At 39.5% G+C, this 7,456-nt stretch overlaps 1 long non-coding RNA gene across 1 annotated transcript; it reads right to left on the bottom strand.

Moving 5' to 3' along the window:
- Window positions 1-4,410: 4,410 nt before the first annotated feature.
- On the bottom strand, window positions 4,411-5,860 carry LOC143624985 (uncharacterized). The gene is made up of 3 exons (XR_013152203.1): window positions 5,727-5,860; window positions 5,223-5,313; window positions 4,411-4,491 (listed from the first exon to the last, which is right to left on the bottom strand). It is a non-coding gene; the product is annotated as an uncharacterized LOC143624985 (long non-coding RNA).
- Between the last annotated feature and the right edge of the window lie 1,596 nt (window positions 5,861-7,456).

The following is a 7,456-nucleotide window of genomic DNA, read 5'->3' on the forward strand; positions in this document are numbered from 1 at the left end:
ACAGAAACAATGATGCATAATCCATATGAATTAAAACACCCATGGACGATATCATGAACCCAATTCTTTATAATATCCCATATCTATAAACTCTTCTTCCATCATTGCATTAACATTCTTACCTTGAACCAAGACTAAATCAAATCTTCATTGAGTTTCCTATAAATTGGTTCTGCCTTGGAACAATCGAGTGGGAAGAACATGATTTGGCATCATTCAAAATTAGAGAAAAAGAGAAAAAAAGAAACAAGAATTGTGATTTGGTATGATAATGATAATTGTAAATATAAAATCATAGGTGGTATCACCTAATAATTAATCCGATTATATATCTAGTCATTGAATGGGTAAAAAATAATTATTATTAATTAGATGCACAAAAGTAGGAATTTCCATTAATTCAAAATTTAATTCTAAAATTATATAATTTTAATTTTGACAATCTTATTCTTAAGTGTTATATCTCATCCAATGGTCAAAATCACTTCTTACACTTTTTATGAATTATTGTCTTTTTATTATAACTTTACTCTACACACACTCACACACACACACATATATGTGTATATATATATATATGAAACTTTAAAAAGTGGGGAACTAGGGAACACGCTTAAGCCGGATAAACCCAATTCGTTCGACGGCACTGAGGGAGCCATAGGTTTCCCGCGTTGGGCCGAGAAGGCGGAGTCAGCCTTTGAGATGTGCAACTGTCCACCAGCCAGCATGGTCAAGTTTGCTGTCAGAACACTGCAAGATTCAGCCCTCACCTGGTGGAATTCAAATGTGCAGATTCTTGGTTTGAGATTGGCGAATGCTATGAATTGGGAGGAATTCAAGAATATAATGCGGGAAGAGTATTGTCCTAGAGAGGAGATCTCAAAGTTGGAGTCAGAATTTTGGGCTTTGAAGATGGTGGGTTATGAAATTGAAGCCTACACCACCCGTTCTCATGAACTGGTAGTGATGTGCTCGCGGATGGTAGACCCGCCAAGTAAGAGGATTGATATGTTTATTGATGGTTTGGTACCCCAGATTTAGGGTATGGTTACGTTTTCCAAACCGACCACTATTCAACAAGCGATCCGAATAGCCCACAAGCTTACGGATCAAGCAGTGGAACAAGGTGCGTTACCACCAAGAGGTTCCATCTCTAAAACCCTTGACAAATTGAGAAATGACAACAACAACAACTCTGGGAATGGAAACAGGAAGTTTGACAACCCAAGGTCCTCATCATCGAACCCCCCACAGTAACAACACCACCGTAAACCCGAACTCGCTCGGATGTTCAACAATCAGAGTTCCAACAACAACAACGGTGGCGGACAGGGTTCGAGTAACTATGCTGGAAAGTACCCAAAGTGTAACAAGTGCAACTATCACCATGTTGGCCCATGCGACTGTATCAAATTTCTGCGATGCGGTAAAGTGGGTCATCAGGCAAAGGAATTTAGAGGCGACCTAGCGGGTAAGGGCGCCCCTAACCAGCCTGCAACAACGAAAGGGTGCTTTGAGTGTGGTTAGGAGGGTCATTTCAGGAAGGACTGTCCTAAACTGAAACAAAATGAAGGCAATGGAGGCAATAGCAGCAACGAAGGCGGTAGTAAGGGTAGAGCCATTGTCATTGGATCTGGCCAGGCCCGCAACTATCCGAACGTGGTTACCGGTAAGTTTCCTGTAAACGACTGTTTTGCTTCTATTTTGTTTGGCACTGGAGCTGATAGGAGTTTTGTGTCGAAAGCCTTTAGTAAACTGTTAGACTTAACTCCGACACCGTTAGATGCTAAGTTTTCTGTTGAATTAGCTGACGGTATGTCTATAGAAACAACACATGTACTAGCCGGATGTAAGTTGAAACAATCGGGTCATACCTTCGATATCGACCTCATACCCTTTACATTTGGTAGTTTCGATGTTGTTGTCGGCATGGACTGGCTATCCGAGAATAGAGCCGAGATTATATGCCATGACAAGATAGTTCATATCACTACTCCTTCCGGCGAAGTCATCTCAATACAGGGCGAGAAGAGCGGCATGACTACTAGCATCATTACACTCATGAAGGCACAAAATTATTTACGAAAGGTTCATCCGGCGATTTTAGCTCATGTTAACGAGAAACCGGTTGAGGAGAAGTGGATCGTAGACATACCGATCGTGCGAGAGTTTCTGGAAGTCTTCCCGGAAGATTTGCCAAGACTCCCACCCATTCGAAAAGTCAAGTTCCAAATCGACTTAGCCCCCGGTGCTGCACCCATAGCACGAGCCCCGTATCCGCTCGCATTGGCGGAGCTTCAGGAGTTGTCCACTAAATTACAGGACTTGTTAGATAAGGGTTTCATCCGACCCAGCTCATCATCATGGGGAGCCCCTGTTCTATTTGTTTGAAAGAAAGACGGGACTTTCCGCATGTGCATCGACTACCGAGAGCTGAACAAGGTGACAATCAAGAACCGTTATTCCTACCCCGAATTGATCGTTTTTTCGACAAGCTTTAGGGATCGAGTTACTACTCGAAGATCGATCTGAGATCTGGTTACCATCAATTAAGAGTGCTTGAAGAAGAAATTTCAAAGAGAACATTCAGAACTCGGTACGGTCACTATGAGTTTCCGGTTATGCCTTTGGGCTTAACCAATACACCTGCCGTATTTGTGGACCTCATGAATAGAGTATGCAAGGCGTATCTAGACAAATTTGTTATTATTTTTATTGACGATATCCTCTTCTACTCCAAGACCAAGACCGATCATGAAGAACACCTAAGGCTAATCCTGGAATTACTAAAGAAGGAACAATTGTACGCTAAGCTCTCTAAATATGAATTTTGGCTTCGCGAGGTTCACTTCTTAGGACATGTGATCAATGAGAGTGGTATCCATGTCGATCCAGACAAGGTAGAGGCCATCAAAAACTGGAAAGCACCTAAGACTCCGACTGAGGTGCGACAATTCCTAGGACTGGCTGGCTACTACCGACGTTTCATCGAGAGATTTTCAAAGATTGCTCAACCTCTCACTGCACTGACACACAAGGGTACTAAGTACAATTGGGGTAACGTACAGGAGTCTGCCGTCCAAGTTTGAAAACAAAACTCTGTAGCGCGCCTATCCTAGCCCTCCCCGAGGGAATAAAAAATTTTTAAGTACATTGTGATGCATCGATACAGGGTCTCGGCTGCGTGCTAATGCAACTGGAGAAGGTTATAGCCTATGCCTCTCGAAAATTACGGATACACGAGAAGTACTACACGACCCAAGACTTAGAACTCGGAGCTGTGGTGTTTGCCCTTAAGATATGGAGACATGACTTGTACGGTACCAAATTCACCAATTACACCGACCACAGGATTCTCGAACATATCTACGATCAAAAGGAGTTGAACATGCGACAGCGTCGTTGGGTCGAGCTACTTAACGATTATGACTGTGCCATCAAGTACCACCCTGGCAAGGCCAATGTAGTGGCTGATGCTCTCAGTAGAAAGGAAACCGATAAGCCTAGACGGGTGCGTGCATTACAACTCACGATTCATGCCAACTTGCCGGATCAGATTTGTGATGCTCAACTCGAAGCTTTGAAAGACGATAACCACCCATTAGAACTCATGCGGGGCTTGGAGAAGCAGCTTGAAACCAAATCAGACGGGGTTCGATATTTCGAAAACCAGATTTGGGTCCCTCGATAAGGAGACTTGAGAAATCTGGTGATGGACGAGGCACACCAGTCCTGATATTCTATTAACCCTGGTTCAGATAATATGTACCTTGACCTAAAGTTACTTTACTGGTGGCGAAACATGAAAGCCAACATTGCCACCTACGTGAGCAAATGTTTGACTTATACAAGAGTCAAAGTGGAATATTAGAAACCATTTGGACTACTACAGCAACTGGAAATCCCAACGTGGAAATGGGAACTCATTTCGATGGATTTCATCGCAGGATTACCCAAAAAACCGACGAGATGCAATACCATTTGGGTGATCGTTGACCGGTTGACTAAGTCTGCGCATTTCTTGTCGATCAAGGAATCGGACAAAATGGAAAGACTGACTCGCATCTACATGAAAGAAGTAGTGTCTAGACACGGAGTGTCTGTCTCAATCATATCTGATCGAGATTCCCGTTTCACTTCACACTTTTGGAAGTCACTACATAACACACTAGGTACCCGCCTCGATATGAGCACAACATACCATCCTCAAATGGATGGGCAAAGTGAACGTGTCACACCCCGAAAACCTTAATATAATACAGCGGAAGACTTTGACTAAGTCATTCGGGTGGTGACAGACGCCGTTTAGCCAATCATAATAAGGCAATTATTTTCAACCCCAAAAGTTGGACTTTTACTCAACGATCAAAGTTTACATGTGTCAAAAGACACGATTTTATTATTACAAGTCCAAGTTATTATTTTACTCCTATTCAAACACACCACATCCACTTTCTCGCGCCCTCCATGAAGCTTCAATACTTTATTTACCTGAAAGACATATTACAATAAACGATCAACACGAAGGTTGGTGAATTTCTCTATATTTACAATAACATATATATATATATATATATATATAACTACATATACTATAATAGAATGAAAATAGGGCAAACGAAAAGTCCATATAATTCGTCTTGAAAAGACAATAAATCAAGTAACATAATAGCAATTCCATATATATATATATATATAAATCGAAAACATCCATATAATTATCTTTTGTCATTATAAACCAATATCACCTCGTGTGTAATCGTCATCACAACCTGAATGATATCAAAAACATCCCATGTATAATGTTTTAGCCCCGTTATAACACAAACCCGTGTGTAATGATCTACCGTCATTACATCACAAAAATAATAGGCATTTTACTTCTTAAACAAATCGTGCTGTTGTAGACGAGCAAAGAATACAAAATTACGTATGACTATCATCGTTGATAACCTGATACATACCAGACTCAAAAAACGCCTACTTTTAACCCAACGCGATGGAAGTAGGGGGCATCACCCCGATAGATCTACCCATATTTTTGGGCCCCTTTCTAGGGTTAACCGTTATTTAGCCAACTAGACTCATCCCGCGTTTGATACGTTTTGTAAATAAGATGCCTTTATAAAACTTCAATATAAATATCAATACAAAGAATATGTCATTCCCCCAAAACACAGTAAAAATCGATTCGAAAACGAGGGGTCGATAGTGAAACTCACATTTGCCTCAACACGAATAACACTCCCGATGTAATTCACAACCAGTTGACGTCAAAATCTTATGAACAGTTATCCAATGATAACTGGATTCCTTTGTTTAACACAAAATATATTAACACATATACACATATACCAGTAAGAACGTATCGTAATTTAGCTCGTTTATCCTCATTTGTCTTATTTATTATAATTATAACTTGGGCATTATTTAATAAAAGTATATATATATATAAATATATATATATTGTAAAATATAATAATCTTTTATAAATCGATATCCAAAATAAATATTTTTTCCAACTATCGTATATATATTTTTATATCATAAAAATACACAAAATCGTCCAAGTTTCGATTGTACCATTTTTAATAGTCGGTATTTACCAACAGTTATTTAAATATTAATTAACAATATTTCATTGTCCAAATTATTTCTGATAACAAATTTTTATTCGAATCTTTCGTTATCTAACTTTTTCAACACTTAACGATATAAAGGTAAACCTCCTCGCGTACGATTCGAATCTCGGAACCTGCTCAACACCCGCATGCAATACGATCTGGGTACATCAACGCCTTCGTTTTTGCGTCACGAACGTTTCTGCAGTCTCGGATCGTCCATACGACACCTCAAAACCTACACGCAACTCATTTTAGTAAACTGTTTTTCTCTTAGAATCTGACCAGAAACTTACGGGGCTTATAATTTACCATCCGGAATCTGATCATCAATTCCTTTTGTGGAATCATATATATATATGATATAAAGGTTCACCGAAATTTTCAGGTCGATCCGACGGCCGGATTTCCGGGAATAGTCCGTTCTTCACTGCTGTGTTCCTAGAAAAACACCCAGCGAACTGAACACGAAAACTAGTCTATATCCCAACTTAAAGAACTCCGATTCTCATCTCCACCGTTCAAAACGATCATATATGTGTTATGAAACCTCTTTATAAAAATCAAGACAATCGGACCGTTAGATTTTCTGTAATAGACTAATCTTTGCAGACATGCAAAGTGAATACAATCTGTCCAGATTTTAAACGAGTTTTTAACGAACTTAAGTTCAAATATAGGACGATCAGAGCTTAATATCACGTTCGGGACGTTGAAAAATGGTTTCGGGTAGAAGACGGACTTCGATCGCCACTCTCGGCCTCGCCGAACCACCGTCGGCCGCCGTCGGACCACCACCGGCTACCACTAGTTGCTGCCGGACCGCCATCGACCACCGCCGGAATTCCCAGCCTTCTCTCTACTCTCTCTCTCTCTCTCTCTCTCTCTAAAATGCAGATATTTTGTTCAAATAAGATAATGGTGGGGTAACCCACCTTATATAAGTGCCGGTTTCAAATAAGTTTTTCGATCGCGTTTTGGTTTCTCGCTCCAACGATCCTGTTACTTCGCGTGACGTTGTATTTTTCAAATACATTTCGTCAAAATACTTATTCTTCTTACGTTCTCGACTTAAATTTGTCTCGTTAACTTATTATATCCGTTAATAGGCTGTTATCGATCGTTTTTGAAAATAGTAATTTGCATTTTCCCGTTCCGTTATAACTCAGAATTGAGTCACGTTTTCGCCGACATTCTCACTTTTCAATCCTCTAAAATATTAAAATGGATTCACTCATAGACATTTTCTCGAATGTCAGGTTGAATATTCACACATTTAACCGAAAACGTTCGTTCCTTAATAAAATATCACCACAATTTCTTTATCCGTTCCGACTTCATATGTGTCTTAATATAAATATATTCCTTTCATTCTTAGTATAATATGATATATTTAACTTGATGGTCTTAATTCTTACTTAACACAGTCTAAATACGTCTTAATCTCATTTATGGAATATAATAATACGTCTTATTTTTCTGGGTATCACATTCTCCCTACCTTGTTTGAATCTCGTCCTTGAGATTCGACTGAGCCTAGAGGGTGTAACATTCTAATGCTTTTATTTATATTGCTAGCTTACCGGTAACTTACCGATTTTCAGATTCTTTGTCATCACAAGGTGAACGTTTCTGATTTGAATGAAATCTTCAGTCGGTATTAACATCAATGTCTCTCCTTGATTGCAAGGTAATATTGCTTGGAACGGTAGGGCGATCTACTTATTATGGTATGGGTTTTTCTATCAAGATCTTTAATTAACTCCAAATCATAAATTAAATAGCTATCTTTGAGTGAAATTGTGATGCGCATAAACACATACTTTACTTCATTA

The sequence above is a fragment of the Bidens hawaiensis genome, unplaced genomic scaffold (assembly GCF_021521415.1).
Source record: "Bidens hawaiensis isolate Kalapana, Puna unplaced genomic scaffold, B.hawaiensis_p1.1 tig00004007_1, whole genome shotgun sequence".
NCBI classification, from domain to species: Eukaryota; Viridiplantae; Streptophyta; class Magnoliopsida; order Asterales; family Asteraceae; genus Bidens; species Bidens hawaiensis.